Source organism: Chenopodium album, chromosome 16 (assembly GCF_948465745.1).
Source record: "Chenopodium album chromosome 16, dcCheAlbu1.1, whole genome shotgun sequence".
Classification (NCBI taxonomy): Eukaryota; Viridiplantae; Streptophyta; class Magnoliopsida; order Caryophyllales; family Amaranthaceae; genus Chenopodium; species Chenopodium album.
The window spans coordinates 7102992-7121515 of NC_137849.1; the positions used below are offsets into that span (position 1 = coordinate 7102992).

The following is an 18524-nucleotide window of genomic DNA, read 5'->3' on the forward strand; positions in this document are numbered from 1 at the left end:
TGATGTTGATATAAAAAGGCATGTTTCAGCGTCGTGTTAAGATTTCATGACAAAGGGTTCCTAAAGGTAGGATTATTTGGTCATGTATGTGTGATGTGTGTGATGGTGACACTAAAGTTAGGCCGCAAGGGCTAAGTGTGTGGAAAAATATATTGAAAAGAGTCAAATGGTGGTGACTCTTAGGCTGGGTAGGCTAATAATGTAAGGATCAAGCCCCCAAGTCTAGCTCTAAATGGAAAAGGATGAGCATTGGAAATTCCTTGATATGATCATGGTGTGAGTGTGTGAATGTGAATATGAATGCATGTTTATTACGACCGCACCTCGATGTGTGGTTGCCTAAGTATCCATTAGGAATCAGGCCGAACGTAGCTCTAGTCGAACCTCGCACAAGTGTGTATACCTCAAAAAGGTCTTTTAAGGGTTGTAACGTGGTTAGGCTAAAGGTTTGAAGAAGAAAGGGATAAAGGCTCAACACCCTAGGTAAGCCCCCGAGGTGTGCAACCTTGCTTTTGAATCTTTGTATTTTTATGCTTGAGTGTTTTAACTCTTTATATTTTGCTCTCTCTTTTTGCTTTATCATTTTTTCAAATTCAATTTTTTTTTATAAGCGTGGGCAATCCCGATCATGCGGTCTATCACTCACTTGGCATTCATGTTTCTCAGGCACGGTACCGAGCACTCGATAAGAGACGCAATCTGAGACGTGTTCATATCAAAGATATGTTCATGTCAATGACATTGGAACACTTGCCCTTTTGTACACTTTTATCATTTTTGCTTTTTGAATTTTTGAGTTTTATGTAAAATCATTCAAGCTTTCGTTCTTTGAAAATTGCATAAGTTGCACACCATCCCATCCCAAGGTTAGGTAGATATGGGTTGAAAAATGATAGGTCTATCGTTAGACGAGGCTCAAAGTGGTTTATCAAAAAAGGATTTATTTTTTAAAGGGTGAAAGGTGATATGATGTGGCTACAAGGGGTGCCTCAAATCATTGGTATACCTTATGCTTAGTTCGACGTTTTTTTTTTTAAATGCAATGCAATGTAATGATCACATGAAAGGAAACAAATGCTCATTTTATTAAAGGGAGAAAAGAAACATACAAAATAAAAAAAAATCTAAGGAAGAAGGTGCCTATTGCTAGACTTATCGGGGAAAGGAAAAATGAAAAAAAAGAAAAAGAAAAAGAGGTCACGAAATCTTGTCGTTGAAGCTCGCCTCTTGTCTTGTGCCTTATTATCATTCGGTCTTCTTGCCGACTGGAGGTATAGGAAGCTCGTTATTGTCGATCAAATATTGGATTGCTTCCTTTAGCTTCCAACAGCTCTCGGTAGTATGACCCCTACCTTGATGGTACTTGCAGCGTACATTTGGGTTCCAACTAGGCAATCTCTTCTCAAGTGGGGGATCTTGAATGGGTCCAATAGGAGTAATGAGTTTCTTTGCATGGAGTCGATCGAAAGCATCATCGTAGCTAATTCCAATAGGGGTGAAATCCTTTCTTAGTTGCTTTCTAAATCCTCGATTATTCATGGCTAAGATTTCATTAAGGTCGAAAGTACCAACACTGTTGCTAGAGTAGGTGTTTTCGGAAGAAGAAGGATAATCGTTCTTCTTTCCTTTACAGCCACTGTTGTTATCGTTACTAATCCTGGCCTTCTTGTCGCGCGGAGGAACATGAAGGAGACTTGAATCAATGAGGTTTTGAACACGATCTTTGAGAGCGAGACATACTTCGGTGGTGTGATCATGGCCTCTATGGTGTTGATAGTGAGAACGCTGTTCGATAACCATTATCCAATCTCTTAGTCCTTCTATTGCACCCATAAGCGTGACAACGATATTTCGTAATTCCTGAACATCCTTTTCCAGGCTTGACGAGCTTTCACTTATATTACTCAAGAAAATTTCTTTTTCGCCGGCCATTACTACAACCCTTTTGTTTTATAAAAAAAAAGTGATGCTTTATCAAAAGTGTTGTCTTGGTTAAGTGCTCTTCTCTCCTTGACCAAGTGGTGTGGAAAGGGAAATTGAGGGATATTCGTTGTTAATTATTTGACTCAACTCTATTCAACATGCAATAGATGGAAGAAGGTAGGAAGAATGAATATTGTGATGTGGGGAAAGCATGTAGAGAATGGAAAGATGATGCAGATGGAGAGATATGAAAAAAATTAGGAATAGAATGTACCCCCAACTCAAATGACGGAAAAAACCGACTCATGCATGAACCTAAGACATGGTCATGGTGACTATATAAAGTGAGTGCTAACACTAGTGAGTGTACGTGACATGCTTTGACTCTTATGTATGACCATGGGACTAAGTGCCTAGACTCAATTAAGGACTTAAACATGGATAAAGCCATTAACAAATTGGTTAAACTGATTAGCAGACTGTTTAATTAGACTCGTCGTGATGACTCGAGTAAGAATCTGGACTGTCGCCGGAACAACAGAACTGTCGCCACAGTTTGAAGCTTGTCGCCAAACGACAAATCTGTCGCCAGGCGACAAGCAGTAAACTGCGGCGCCACAGCCCAAATTTCTGCGCCATTGCTGGAACATTAATCTGGGACTGTTTCCAGTAAGCTTACTTTAAGGGGACATGCCTACAGTCGTACTAAGTCATATTAATTACTTTATTAGTCTTTAATTAATTGATTAGTTAGACAAAGTCCTTTTTAGTCATTAATTAGTTTATTTAGACTTAAACACAAGTCAAACAAACGGTTAACACATATAGGGTATGCACAAGCAAAGAATGCACAAATAGTTCAAATAGCCACAATATGATGCAATGAGTTTGCAACCTAGCCATGGCTCTAGTTCTCTAAAGTTCAAGGATATGGGTTAGTCAAAGAAGGTCCATGGTTATGACTCCGGATGCATCGCGCGGAAGCCTTACCTTTGGAAGGGTTGGCGCGTATGGATGGGACCCCGCAAGTTAAAAACTTGCTTCCACGGTTTGGTGGATTCACAAACTCGGATGTACCCGTCGTTGCCAGGAGCGTTCGATTGGGTAGATGGAGCGTGAACCCCCAGAGGGTTATGTCCATATGTAGAACACATATGGGTTTCAGAAAAGAGAGAAAAACTCAATCAGGAAGTAGAATCGAGCCAACAGTGCTAGAAATGGTCAAAACAAGAAGGCAGAGTTCTGGCTCGGTATTGGAAGAACTTGGCGCCAGACTACAGGGACTGTCGCCGCAAAAGCACCTCTGTTGCCAAGCGACAGAACTGTCGCCAGGCGACAGAAGCACTTTACAGGCGACAAGCCCTGTTTTCTAGGCGCTAGTTCCTACATGCCTCAGCAGGTATCTACGTTCTTAGAATTTTCCAGATTTCGCAGCATTATTTCAATTTTAGTTGTGAAAGATATTTCTCAAATTTCCTACGTGTAAAAATCCTATGTTTTTGACTCATTTCGGATGGTCTATCCAATGAGGACCTTTTTTATGCATATGACAATAATGCTAATCAAAATTACGTACATGAAATACTTACTTTTTTTTAGTCTCATCCACTCATTCTAAATCATTGCCGAAATAAATTTCAGGAATTAAAATAGAAATCCTCCCCAGTGGAGTCGCCAAAAACAGTAGGGAATATTTCAAGCCATCCCAAACTTGAGCCCCACTGTGATCATACACTCAAGCATGGTGGCGTCCAAAGGGAAGGAAGCTAGAGCAAAAGAGTCGCCAACAAGTTTTAGGAACTTGTAAACCGTTCACAAGGTGAAGATTACACCCCTTAACAATCCATGAGATCGTCAACTCCAAAAGGTCTTGAACCAAATAGGGTTCGGGGATGAAGGTACAAATCCAACCTAAAAGAGATTGAACCTGCCCTAATAATAGGCCTCTACTTCATTATTTTGGTATTCATATGCGCTTTCTGATTAACATGCAATTAATAGGTTAACCCTAAACCTGTTTATCTATGTTGGTTGAATATTAATGCACAAATAAAACTATTATTGGCGATCACTTGAATTATAACCATATTAGCCCTAAACAAGATAATTAATTATCTTATTAAGCGTGATTACAAGTACAAATTCCCTTTAAACATGCATAAAAGGCGTGATCAAGCAATAACAATGAATATAATATATCAAGCAACATGATAACAATCATCATAATAATAATAATCATAATCATTATAACGCTAAAGCATAATAATAGCAAGATCCTAGGCATGATACTAACAAGATTAATAACAAACCCTAGCATGTCACTAAGCAATAAAAATCAAAGCTTTAGCCCTAACATGATACTAACATGATATTAGAAAAAAGTAAAAGACACCCTAAACATGATACTAGAAAACAATAATAACATCCTAACATGATGCTAGGAATTAAACAAATTTAAGCATGCTTTCTACAAGAATAGAGCAATAAGATTACATAACTTTGATGCCTCGTACCTCTTTCTAATAACAAAATACACGCGTTAGTAACTTCAAGGAAAATATAAAATCAAACAATCAAATTAAATAATTGAAATAGAGATTAGGGACCAAACCCTCAGAAATTATAACCTTTCACGTCTAGGGCGAAGGCAACTTCGAACTCGGCTAGGTGTTTCTAGATCTCGTGTATGCGGAATTTTGTTTATGAAAAGCTAGAGAGATGAGAGCATAGAGAGAATTGATGATGAGAATTGATGATTGTGAATTATTGTTGATGATTGATAGTTAAAGAAGGAGGTTTAGGACCCTATTTATAAGAAAACAGTCCGGAAATAGGTAGAATTTGATAAGGAATAAAACTCCACTATGTCGCTGCAAAACCGACCTTGTCGCTAGGCGACAAGGTCTGTCGCGTGGCGACAGGCCTGTCGTTTGGCGACAACCTAGACTCCTACGCGCTTTCAAACACGGAGTCCACTTATCAATCAAAATCGATTTGTAAAGTCCGTATGAAAACTGAAATCGTATTTTTCATAAAATAATATTTTATTCCAAATAAAACTTATCAAAATATAATTATTAATTCTAATTTTATTAAGATTAAAGAGAACCTTCTAGAGAATTCTAGAAGACTATAATTAATTCTAATAACCTTAGGAATAATAATTAACATTGGGCCCTCCCCTAGATCATTAGGCCGCATGTAAAGATCAAACCGGGCCCAGTTTAGTATTTTGGCCATAACTTCCTCATTATTCATCGGAATTGGGCTTATAATATGCCGTTGGAAAGCTCTTTGCAAGCTCCATCCAACTACATTATTATTGGACCCTTGTCGTAGACCAAACTAAACTGGATTGGCTGTTTTCATAGAATAAAGTTGTTTTCGAAAACAGAAAGAAAGAATTTTAATAAAAACCAACCGCTACACTTGACCTTTCACACTTTCACCTTGTTCGATTATGATTCGACGCAAAAGGTATTCATCACTGGGTTTGGTTTTGGGGAGACACATTTAGGTGTCTACATTATCACAATATAAACTTAAATCTAATGTGCATGGACCATAAAACTCTTTTAAAATAATACTTTAATATAAAATTATAGCTTTGAAATAGGTATTTGTATTTTAGAAAACTAACCATGAAGAAGATAAAAGAATAGGATTAAAGAGAATTGAATTTTCGTTTGAAAGAATAGGAAGAACTTGCAGAGGTCATAACTCCTTCAATATAACTTCGAATTGGGTGATTCTTGAGCCTAACCTCAAGGATTTTTTTGAGAGGAACAATCTTCTGTGACATCAATACCCCAAAAACTGACCAAAAGTGCCCGAAAACTGGCTTCAAAGGTAGACGGGATAATATTTGTATGAAAAGAGGAGAAGAAAAGTATGAAAATGGTTTAGGGAAAAGAAGAATAAGAGAGAAAAAGAGAATTTAGTTTTGGTGTGAAGAATATGAGAGGTATGAAGGGGGTATTTATAGGCTCATGAATGAAAGAATTATGGTAGGAAAATGTAGAAATAATTATGGTAAAAAGAATTAAGGAAATTACTTGGAAAAGAGAGTTAAAGAATTATGGAAATTTTAATATTAAAGTGACTAAGAATAATTAATTTAAGGAAGGTGTGTTGTCATGAATTATAATATGGCAAAAGAGAATACTTGGAGAATAATCAAGGAAGATATAAGGTAGGAAAATAAGATGGTCAAATCTTTGTGAGATGGAAAATAGGAATTAAGGAAATAAGGAATTTGAGGAAGATAATTAAAATACAAAACTAACAAAATAAACCCAAAATTAGCATATGGTGGCCGAAAACATTGAGCATATCTATGCTCATATTTTCGAACCTCCATTTATAGTTTTAGGGAAATATTTGCTAGATTTTAAGGATGAAAAATGATTGCGTAAATAATATATTTTGTATAAAATAATTAATTAGGAAAATACCAATTATTCACTATTTAATTCCACTAAGAAAATCCGAAAATTCCTAGTTAATTATTTTGGAAATTCTGCTCTCTTAAAATATAATTTTGTTTAATTAAAATATCCAAAATATATATAAACAATCCGGTTTTTAAATAAAATAAATGGATAATAAATCTTATCCCAAAATCTAAAATAATAATTGAGTTTTAAAATACTTTTGGCGCCAAAATTCAAATATCATTTTGGCTCAAAAATTCAAATAGTAAAATAAATTATTAAAATATTCTTTTTAAGAGAATACTAATTAATTAATTAATTAAAAATACGTTTAAAAAATACGGGGTATTACACTTGTCCTGTCAACTTCTATATTACATGATCAAGTGTCTGCTTAGTCACATTTATGTATGTTTCTTGCTAATTGAAATCTAGATAGATTGCACATAGCAAATTGAAGATGGCTTTTCTTACTAATTAATATGTAACTTATTCTAAGAAATGAGCACATTGCTTAGAGAAGATGTTTACCGTCAATATGTAGAATGCGTCTTTGTCTGTGAATAATATCATCAGATAGTAAATGCCATGTCGCTTCCCAAACATACTCTGGTCGTGATAGACTGTCAGATAATAGTAGCATAGAAAAAAGGCTTCTTAAGTAATGTGCAGATACCCAAAAGCTTGCTTCTTAATCCCATCAATGTATTCTTTGTCATCATCTAATAGTCCTAGTGCATAGCAAGCATCTTTAAATGAAGGATACAGAACACCATTGATCGTTCTTATATCCTCATAACATGTTGGGCCTTTGACATGATTTAGTAACACTCTTAAGTAGTATCTCTCTTTACAACCTAGGGGAACATGGTAGATTCTCCCAATAGAATATTTTCCTTTAATTTTTCGTTTTCTCCATAGTTTTTCTTCTCTGATCCACACGAACCTTTTGGGAATTCAGCATAAGTGAGTTGTCTAGCTTCCTTGTCAGTCTTGTTACACCCCATCCATGCTAAGAACATTGAATTCTCAATTGAAGGCTTGTTTATGACTGAATTCATAGGATCATCGTCTTCAAACACAACATTTTGCTCATCTTGAAGATGAAAACTCAATCTTTCAACAGGAGGAAATCTATAATGCATGTCAAATCCCAAAATTCTCCAAGTTGCTTCACAAGGTGAAATGTACCTGCAGTTTGTTAGAAAATATGTATAAATACTTTTTTTTTTAAACATATGTATAAATACTTTATTAACCAACGTACATCCAAAAAAAAATAACTATATAATTTTAAGAAACTTAAAAAGTATAATCAGGGAAACTAACCTGCAATCATAATAGGATTTTATTTCATCAACATTATCACCATTTTCTCCAGAAAGTGCACCCGTAACACGATCATTTCCTTTGTTTATGTATTTAAATAAGTACTTGATCGACCTGTGTTGGTTGCACCATTCAATATTGATATGATCACGATATTTTAGCAAAAGTGTCGTGATGTACACGTGTCATACCATATTTTACCCTCATTTTATAGCTATTTTCGTATGGTTTTTGAGCTCTACGGAGCTGTTTCTCACTAACATTCTCTTCTCTAGTGTGGCTTGGTCTATTTAATTGATTTTTGTAGGCACATGAAGATTTTCGAATGATTTGGACCTATTTTGGATGGCCACGAGAGCTTATTAAGATGGAAGAGCATTTTCCCGTGTCCGCCCTGTCAGGGCAACATTTCCTTGGCAGCCAGGGCGAAGGAAGGAGCAGAGGTTAGCAAAATATTACTACAAAGTATCTTCCTCCCATCGCCCTGGCGGGGCAGCATTGCCCTGGCAGCCAGAGCGGAGAGGAATTGTGTTGTTATGAGCTTCAAAGACAGCAATCAGAGTTTGTCTTGCGCGTTCGACCGGGCATCATTTCCCTGGAAGACCGGGCAGACGAAGTACGAAGATTGGAGGCTTTAGAAGAGGCGCAAGGTGTGAGAATGCTTCTCGAGCCCGACCGGGCAGCATTGCCCTGGCTGCCCGGGCAATGTGTCGAAGACCTCGTTTTCCTATTTTATGGGTTATAAATACCCTTTGTAAACCCGACTAAAACACACTTAGTTATTATCTTGTAGCTTTTAAATCTTCATTAGAACTCTAATATTCTCTCTAGATCTAAATTAAATTGCACTTTCAAGTTTTGATCTTTGTTCATCAACAATTGGTACTTTTCTTCTTTCAAGTAATTGGTATTCATCTTTACTTCTTATTTTACTTTTATTTGTTTATTAATCGTGTTTTCTTCATTAAATATTATTTTTTCTTTCATTAATATGTGTGAGTAGTTGATGCGTGCCATTTATGGCACTCTTAAGCTAGGTTTTCTTCTTATTTTTATGATCGTTTTTAGTATTTTATGTTGTGTTTTTGCATAATAATGCTTGTTTTGCGTGTTTGTGTATAAGTTTAGAGAAATGTGTGCTTTTGATGGTTTTCTTATTATTTTATTCATTTCTCGACTATTTCTTTCGCTTCTCTGTTTCTTTGACTTGTTTTGTAGGAGTGCCGAGTTTCCAGGTATTTAATTATCGAGGAGGAAGCTCAAGCGCATTCAACGAAGTCAATGGAGCTAAGTTCGGGAATCCAAGCATGCAACTCAAGCAAACCAAGCTAGCTCTGCAAGTACGAGCACTAAGGAAGCAATGAAGAGGTCTGAAGTGTACAATTGCTTGAAGAATAAAAGGCTGCCCTCCTCGCGGGCATGGCCTCGAGTGCACCGATTATAGGGATTCTCGGGAGCGCGAAGATCGATCAACCAAGCAAGGAGGCAAGCCACGAGCACCTCAGCAGGGGTGCGCGCGCGTGGGTTGGCTGGTGCGTGCGCACGGACTACTCTGTACCTTGCTGTGTGCGCGCGCGGGGTGGCTGGTGCGTGCGCACGGACTACTCTGCACCTTGCTGTGAGTGCGCACAGGGAGCTAGTGCGTGCGCACGGTCTGCTCTGCTTCCCCTCGCTCGTTTTATTATAAAATAGCCTTGACCTTTCTATTTTAGAGGACGATTTTTAAGTTTAGCTTAAACTTTATATCTCATATCTTAGCTTAGGTTGAGAGCTTCTCTCTTTAGTTTTAGGGATAGTTTTGGAGTAGTTTTAGAGGGAGAAAGTGAGGGATTTCAATGGTGGTTTGAGAGATTGAAGATTCAATGGTGACAATTGTATTGAAGATCTTCTTAATCAATCAATGAGAATATCTCACTCTATCTCATCTTATTGCTTTGTTTAATTTCATGTTTGTTTGGTTTAATTTTGATGTTTGATTCTTGATAGTGGAATTGTTCTTGATATTTTGTTGATTCTTGATTTCCTTAGTTGATTGCTGATAGATGATGATTCTTGAGTAGTTGTTTGGCTAGGAATTAGGTGAAACTTGTATGATTGATTGATTGTGATTAATTAGGTAATTGTGTTGATTAATTGTTGAGATTAAAATGATTAATGAAGGTTTGCATGTGTGTAATTCGATTAGGCCTTGAGAATTATGCTAGATTGCATTGTAATTGCTAATGACACGACCAATTGATTTAGGAATTGCAATTATTGATTGGTTTGGATTGTGATTCTCTTAGTTTGTTATCCATAGTGAACCCTAGCTTAACAATTAGGAGATAGCTCTTTGATTCCAATTGATAGCTCTTATCATTAGTCTTCACAACCTTTGATTGGCATGATCTTCTCAAGTTGTTGCAATTGTCATTATAACTTGTTGATCCCATTCCTAGTGTTTTATTTGTTTGGTTGTTTGTTTTGTTAGTTGTTAGTGTTACCTCTTACCTTTGATTTTGACCTAGCTTAAGTGCATAATTGAGAGTGCTTGAACATTACCGTTCTTTTGGGTTCGACCCTTGACTTACCTCTATATTAGTATTTAGGTTTGTTAAGTGTTTATAAATTTGTTTGGCTCTAGGGAAGATTAGATAACGACCTACATTTTCCCTACGTCAGTAGTTTCCTTATTCCAAGATCTAGCGGAACCCGAATATGATTGATGCGTGATTTAATTCTGTAAATTCTCTAATGATAATTGTAATTGATATGCTTAATTGATTGTGCTCATGCTAATACTAGATTAGGGATAATTAGTTTTGTTGTTAATCCATTGTTTTAATCGCAACGGGAGTTGGGTTTTGACGGGTTTGAATAAATCAATTAAGGGTTTGAAGTTCATCACGAGTGTAGTTGAATGGATGACTAGGAAGTTAGAGTAATGTGCTCAAAGTCTTTAATTTACATGATTCCACGGAAGTAGGCTTGATTGTGATTAGAGAAGGCATTGATAACTCGGGAGAGATCATTGGTACTATTCAGGGATTACTTTTCCTCTTTAATCAATTGAATTATATGTTAGGGGTAGAACGACTATTGCATTAATTGTATTCGTGGTGATGCTTGATCTTGGATGTTTTTAGTATTTGACTTATCATATTATTTAGTTTAATCGCTTTTCCTTGATAATTAGTTATTAATTCTCCCTTATTTGATTTGGTTACTTGCTTAGTAGTTACTTGAGTCTATTTAATTAGTTAAACCATAGTCTCTTGGGATCCGACCCTTACTTGCTCGTCTACATAGTAGTGGTCTAGTTAGGTTTATTTTTGTTAGGTACGCGACACACCTCTCTAGTATTGTCAGACCACGAGCTATCTACTTTAGGGCAGTAAGATGATGAGTCCTTATATGAAGCATGGAGGAGGTTCAAGCGATTGCAGAGACAATGTCCTCACCATGGTATTCCTGAATGGATGTTGATCCAAACCTTTTACAATGGTTTAACTCATGAGTTCCGAATTTATATTGATGTTGCATTAGGGGGTTCTCTCTTGACCAAGAACCCAACTGAGGCAAATGAGCTAATTGAGAAGATGGCGGCCAATGACAATTATCATCCTGGGGGCCGAAAATTTGAAGTTGATGCTCTAACTCTTTTGACTAGTTCTATGCAGGCATTGACAAGCAAGTTTGACAAGTTCCAAGCAGCATCATCTGGCTCACCTGAAACTTGTCAAATGTGTAATGTACAAGGTCACATTGCACCTGATTGTCCACAAAATTCAAATGAGATGTCGATCGAGGAAGCCAATGCATTCTACACTTCGAATCCCAAAAGGTCATATGACCCTCATTCAAACACATATAATGAAGGTTGGAAACATCATCCAAATTTCTCTTACAAGAATACCCAAGCTCAACAAAATCCACCTCCACCACCACCTCAAAACAACAATTATAATGCACCACCTAGTTTCTAAGCAAGACCACCTCTAATCCAACAACCTATGCAACCACCTCCACAAAAATCCAACCTTGAGTTAATGATGGAGAACTTCGTTACCACAACGAACGACAACATCCAACAACTACAAGCTCAGAACAAGCTCATGGAAAATCAAATAAGTCAACTTGCTCATCAAGTTGGCCAATCTTTGAAGATTCTGGGGGCTTTTTCGGGTCAAACAGAGCAACCACCAAAGGGGCATATGAATGTTATGACTTTGAGGAGTGGAAAGCAGTTGGAAGATCCTCCCATGAAGGAGCCATTAAAGGAGGTTGTTGAAAAGGTAGCCACAAAAGAGAAGGTGGTCGATGGTAATGCGATTGAGGAAGAGCCAAAGGCATCAACTCCACCACCACTTGTTCCATATGTGCCACAAGCTCCTTTCCCGCAAAGGTTGGCTCAAGCTAAGTTATAGAAAAAGTATGGAAAATTTCTGGAAATTCTGAAAAAGCTTCACATCAACATTCCATTCTTAGATGCAATATCCGAGATGCTATCTTATGTAAAAATTTTAAAGGATATGCTCTCTAATAAGAAGAAGCCTAGAGGAGAATGCTACAGTTGCGTTGAATGCAGAGTGTAGTGCAATTTTGCAAAATACACTTCCTAAGAAACTAGGCGATCTGGGTAATTACTTCATTCCAGTGAAGCTTGGGGATATACAGATTAACAAGGCACTATGTGATCTTGGTGCAAGCGTGAGTTTCATGCCGCTTTCTATTTGCAAGAAACTTCAAATGGGTGAACTAAAGCCTACACGCATGTCTCTACAACTTGCAGATAGGTCGGTTAAATTTCCTTTGGGTATACTTGAAGATGTTCTTCTTCGTGTGGGAAAATTCTTTATCCCGTGTGACTTTGTTGTGATGGAGATGGAAGAGGATGCACATGTCCCAATTATTCTTAGTAGACCAATCTTAGCCACTGCAGGTGCAATCATTGATATGAAGAATGGTAAAATCACTTTTGAGGTGGGCGATGAGGAAATGGAATATTCACTCTTGAATGTTATGGGAACTCCTTTCATGGGAGAGACTATTTGTTAAGTGGATGTCCTTGATGACTTAGAACGTGAGCAACTTCCCTTGACTAAAACAGATGATGCACTTGAAACGGTGTTGGTGGGAAGTGTCAATGAGGAAGATTGGGAAACAAGGGAGTACACATGGCTACTTGAGGAAGGAAAAGCCAATCCAACCGCCGCTCTAGTGAAGGAAGTCCTTAGTGCATCGAGTGTTAGGGAGAGTACTACGCCTCCCGAGGTAGAGTTGAAACCCCTTCCCTCTACTCTTAAATATGCATATCTTGGTCCTAATAATACATATCCTGTTATTGTTAATGCTGAGCTTAATGACACGAAATTAGAGCAACTGCTCACTGTTTTGAGAAAATATAAAAGTGTTATTGGGTACACCATTGATGATATTAAGGGTATTAATCCCTCATTTTGTATGCATAAGATAATTCTTGAGGACGATCATACCTCCTCCATAGAACCTCAAAGACGACTTAATCCAAATATGATGGAGATAGTTAAAAAAGAGGTTCTTAAATTGCTTGCTGCGGGAATAATTTACCCTATCTCAGATAGTAAGTGGGTTAGCCCTGTACAAGTAGTTCCAAAGAAAGGGAGTATGACCATTGTCAAGAATGACAAGGGTGAGCAAATCGCTACTAGAACTGTTACAGGTTGGCGAATGTGTATTGATTGTAGGAGGTTGAATAAGGCCACCCGAAAGGACCATTTTCCCCTCCTCTTTATTGATCAGATGCTTGAACGTTTGGCTAAGCATTCCTTTTCTGCTACTTGGACGGATATTCTGGTTTCTTTCAAATTCCCATTCATCCATGTGATTAGGAAAAGACTACTTTCACATGTCCCTATGGCACCTTAGCCTATCAAAGAATGCCATTTGGGTTATGTAATGCTCCAGCCACGTTCCAACGTTGTATGATGACAATTTTCTCAGGTCTTTTTGAAAATTCAATGGAAGTCTTTATGGATGACTTTTCAGTCTATGGAACATCTTTTGATGTATGTCTTGAAAATTTGGAAAAGGTGCTCCATAGATGTAAGGAAGTCAATTTAATTTTGAACTGGGAAAAATGCCATTTTATGGTACAATAAGGAGTTGTTCTAGGCCATGTGGTATCACATAAGGGTATTGAGGTTGATAAAGCAAAGATAGAGGTAATTGAGCGAATACCCCCTCCTAATTCTATAAAAGGAGTTCGGAGCTTTCTTGGTCATGCAGGATTTTATAGACGATTTATTAAAGATTTTTCAAAAATCGCTCGACCTCTAACTGAGCTTTTGGCCAAGGATGCCCCATTTGTATTTACTGATGCTTGTCTTGAGGCTTTTAACAGGTTAAAGGAAGCTTTGATCTCCGCTCTTGTTATGCAACCCCCGGATTGGACCCTACCATTTGAGATTATGTGTGATGCCAGTGACTGTGCGGTAGGGGCCGTCTTGGGGCAACAAAAGGATAGAAAACTTCACGCTATTTATTACTCTAGTAAAACTCTTGATTCAATAGACAAGTTTCACTCGTACCTTGTTGGTTCGGAGGTGATAATTCACACAGATCATGCTGCATTGAAATATTTGATGACTAAAAGTCATGCCTAGCCGCGTTTGATTCGATGGGTCCTTCAATTGCAAGATTATGACATCGAGATAAGGGATACAAAAGGGACTGAGAATGTCGTCGCCGACCATCTTTCTCGCATCCTCCTCGATAAGGGGGATGGGGATGAGCTCCCTATTGATGATTCTTTCCCTGATGAACATTTATTAGCACTTTCTCACATTGAATCACCTTGGTATGCTGATTTAGCTAATTTTTTGTCCATAGGTACATTGCCTCATGGTTACTCATCTCAACAAAAGAAGAAATTTTTTTACGAGGCAAAGAGACATTTTTGGGAGGATTCATTCTTATAAAAATTATGTGTGGATGCAATGATTATAAGATGTGTCCCGGAAGGTGAGGTAAACCATATTATTTCTCATTACCATGAATTACCATGTGGTGGACATGCAGGTCCTACGAAAAAGGCCGCGAAGATTTTACAATGTGGTTTCTATTGGCCAACTCTATTCAAAGATGTCTACGCATATGTTAAGGCATGTGACCGTTGTCAACGTGCCGGTACTATTTCAAAGAAGAACAAGATGCCACTCAATAACATACTCGAGGTCGAGTTGTTTGACGTATGGGGGATAGATTTCATGGGACCATTCCCTTCTTCCTATGAAAATCGATATATTCTAGCAGCCGTTGACTATGTCTCAAAGTGGGTTGAAGCAATTGCTACTCCAACCAATGATGCTCGTGTGGTAAGTAAGTTCTTTAAGAAAGTTATTTTCCCTCGTTTTGGTTTACCACGTGTGTTAATTAGTGACAGGGGAACACATTTCTTGGAGCATCGATTTGAAGCAATGTTGAAGAAGTATGGAGTGCAACATAGGATTGGTATTGGTTATCACCCACAAACTATCCAACCGAGAAATAAAATCTATATTGGAGAAAACAGTTGGTAGGACAAGGAAGGATTGGTCGGTTAAGATCGATGATGCGTTATAGATTGATGTATGGAAAGGCATGTCACTTACCCGTCGAGCTAGAACACCGAGCATTTTGAGCCATCAAGAGTTTAAATTTTGATGCTCAAGCAGCGGGTGAAAAAAGATTGTTACAGCTAAATGAGCTAGATGAGCTTCGCCTCGAAGCCTATGAGAGTTCAAGGTTGTACAAGGAAAGAACAAAAAGGTGGCATGATAAGGGTCTCGTGAGAAGAGAGTTTAAGGAAGGAGATCAAGTCCTTTTATTCAACTCAAGATTGAAGCTATTCTCGGATAAGCTTTGTTCTAGGTGGTCGGGTCCATTCAAGGTTTGTAAAGTCTACCCCTATGGTACTATTGAATTGTGGAACAAAAATGGTGGTACTTTAAAGGTGAATGACCAGAGATTAAAACACTACCGAGTTGGTGATCCAATCGATGAGAGAGTAGACATCACGCTCTCAAATCCGACAAAAGAAAGTTGAGCAAAAAGGTGGTCGAGCTTATGACCATATAAACAAGCGCTTACGGGAGGCAACCCGTCTTTTTTTTTAAAAAATTTCTTTTATTATTATTTTATTTATTTTCTTTCTTTAGTCTTTTTTTTAGAGAACGTTAAGTGATTTATCTTGCTATACTCATCGTTAATAAATATTGCGTAGGTAAAGAGTGAAGGAATTTGGGCGATAAAGAAGAAGCTCTCGCTACCCTGTTAACCCTGGCAAAGCTGCCCTACCGGGAGCGAGAAACAGCAAAGAAAAAAAAACAAAGGAAGGAGAAAAAGGAGGTCGAACCCCCAGCGCTCTGGCTGCCCGGGCAGGTCTGCCCTACCGGGCGCGCCACACAGCCACCCACAAAAAAAAAAAAAAAAAAAAAAAAAAAAACTCGAAAATCCCAACCCCCACAGCCCGGGAAAGGCTGCCCTACCGGGCGCGAGCAACATGACCCAAAAAAAAAACTCGGAAAATCCCAACCCCCACAGCCCGGTCAACCTGGGCAAGGATAGGGCTGGCAATGGATCGGATACGGGTCGGATTATGCTCCATCCGCATCCATCCGCCTATGCCCATCCATAACCCGAACCATCCGTCACCTATTCCAGACTCCATCCATATCCGATCCATCCATCATCCACGGATGAATCGGGTGGATCGGGTGATAAATGGGTGAAGTTCTATTTGCATTCTAATTTTAAAAAAAAAAATCAGATTTAGAAAAGTAGTCCACTAACATCAATACTTCAATAGTCTAATACACCATCAGTGAAAGAAAATGATAGTAATACCACATAATACAATTTAAAAAGTCTCACACAAATTACAACATTTGTCTAAAGCCTCATAAAAAAAAAGACAGTACATGAAAAAAAAAGACAGTACATCTCAAGTACTGAACACTTGCTCCAAATACACGTCTTTCTTTTCAACTCTTCAAGCTTTCACAAATTATTGATCTTCATATCAAAAGTCCTTCCTCTCCGTCCTACATACCATAATTAATAATACCAAGTATTTATAAATAAGATATAATCAAAAGAAATTGGGGTTAAAGAATAAAGAAATAGACGAGTTTGATCAAATTACCGAGTTAATATCAATGACTTCACTTGATGTACTTCCTTCGTCTCCCACATCAACATCATCCAAGATAGTAGCACATGCATGTGCATTGTCAAATGAAGAATCTAAATTAATATAAACAAAATTATCAATTATGATATCAAACATTTTAAAATAAATAAATTATTTTAAGTGGATGTAGTATGTAAAAGAGTAAGAATTACCAGAGTACTCATTAAGAATCCAGTTTTGTAAACACATAAGTGCCTCCATGGTTGTAGCATGAAGACACGAACGATGAGGACTCACAACCCTACCCCCCATGCTAAAAGCACTCTCTGAAGCCACGGTTGATGCTGGAATGGCTAGTATGTCCTTGGAAATTTTTCTTAAGGTTGGATACTTCAAATCAATTCTCCAATAATGAAGGACATCAAAATCATTACTCTCCGGCAATGCATCATCCTCAAGATAATGATCAAGCTCACACCTCACATTAGCCTTTCTTTTCTTAGACCTCTTAATCCTAGTCCATTCATCAACTTCATCACCATTATTATTCAAAGGATCACCAACATGTCGTTTCCCAAAAATGGTATCATGACTAGAAGACATATAATCTCCCCCCACCATCTTATCTTGGTATTCTTGTAACAAATCATACAACAATCCCCTAATCCTTTGAACTTCACCAAATGCTCCATCACCATATATTTCATTAAAGTAAAACTCCACACATTCAAGCTTATTTCTAGGGTCCAAAATTGCCGCAATAGCCAAGATTCCATTGATGTTTGACCAATACTTGTCAAACTTTTCAATCATTTTTTCAGCCATGTCCCTAATAACCTGTTCATCATCATCATTTTTCCATTTTGTCAAGCACAACTTAATCTCACATACTTGACGAAAAAATAAGTTTGCAGTAGGGTATTTCCTACCAGAGAACAACTCAGTCACTTTATGAAACTTCCTCAGCTTATCACAAATTTTTTCAGCCAACTCCCAATCACGTTGAGTAGGAATTACAAACTTGAACTTGGGATTTTGAGTTTTCAGATTTGAAAATACATTCTTATATGGGAAAGCACTTTGAAGCATTAAGTAAGTAGAGTTCCATCTTGTTTTGCAATCAAGAACTAACTTTTTAGAACAATCAATTTTTGAAGCTCTAGCCTTATCCTCAAATTTTTGGATTCTACTTGGAGTAGAAGTCCAAAAAACAACACAATTACGGATTCTTTCAATACCATAACCAATCACATCTAACCCATCCTGGACAATGAGATTCAATATATGTGCACTACAACGCACATGTAAAAATTTACCATCTAATAAAAGACTGTCAACATCAAATTTCTCATGCAAGATATCAACCATGGCATCATTTGTTGTGCAATTATCAAGAACCACAGATGAAATTTTTTCAGCTATGTTATACATATTCAGAGTATCCACCAAAACCTGAGCAAGCATGTTGGCAGTATGTGGGCAAGGAACATAAACAAACCTAGACATAAAAATAATTAAGCACAATCAATTTAGTATGAAACAAAACAAATCAATACACAAATATAAACAAACAGACAACTAATATGAAAAAATGCAATAGATTATATAATAAAGAGTGTAATATTATGGATACCTTAAGGTTCTGTTTCGCAAATTCCATTGGTCGTCTATGAAGTGTGATGTAACAGCCATATATCCTTGTCTTTGGT

General features: G+C 37.5%; 1 non-coding gene and 1 pseudogene across 1 annotated transcript; both read right to left on the reverse strand.

Moving 5' to 3' along the window:
- Window positions 1-18524, reverse strand: part of LOC145583835 (uncharacterized) — a 40291-nt pseudogene that overhangs the window by 7044 nt on the left and 14723 nt on the right.
- On the reverse strand, window positions 11026-11133 carry LOC145587117 (small nucleolar RNA R71). The gene has a single exon (XR_014101149.1). It is a non-coding gene; the product is annotated as a small nucleolar RNA R71 (small nucleolar RNA).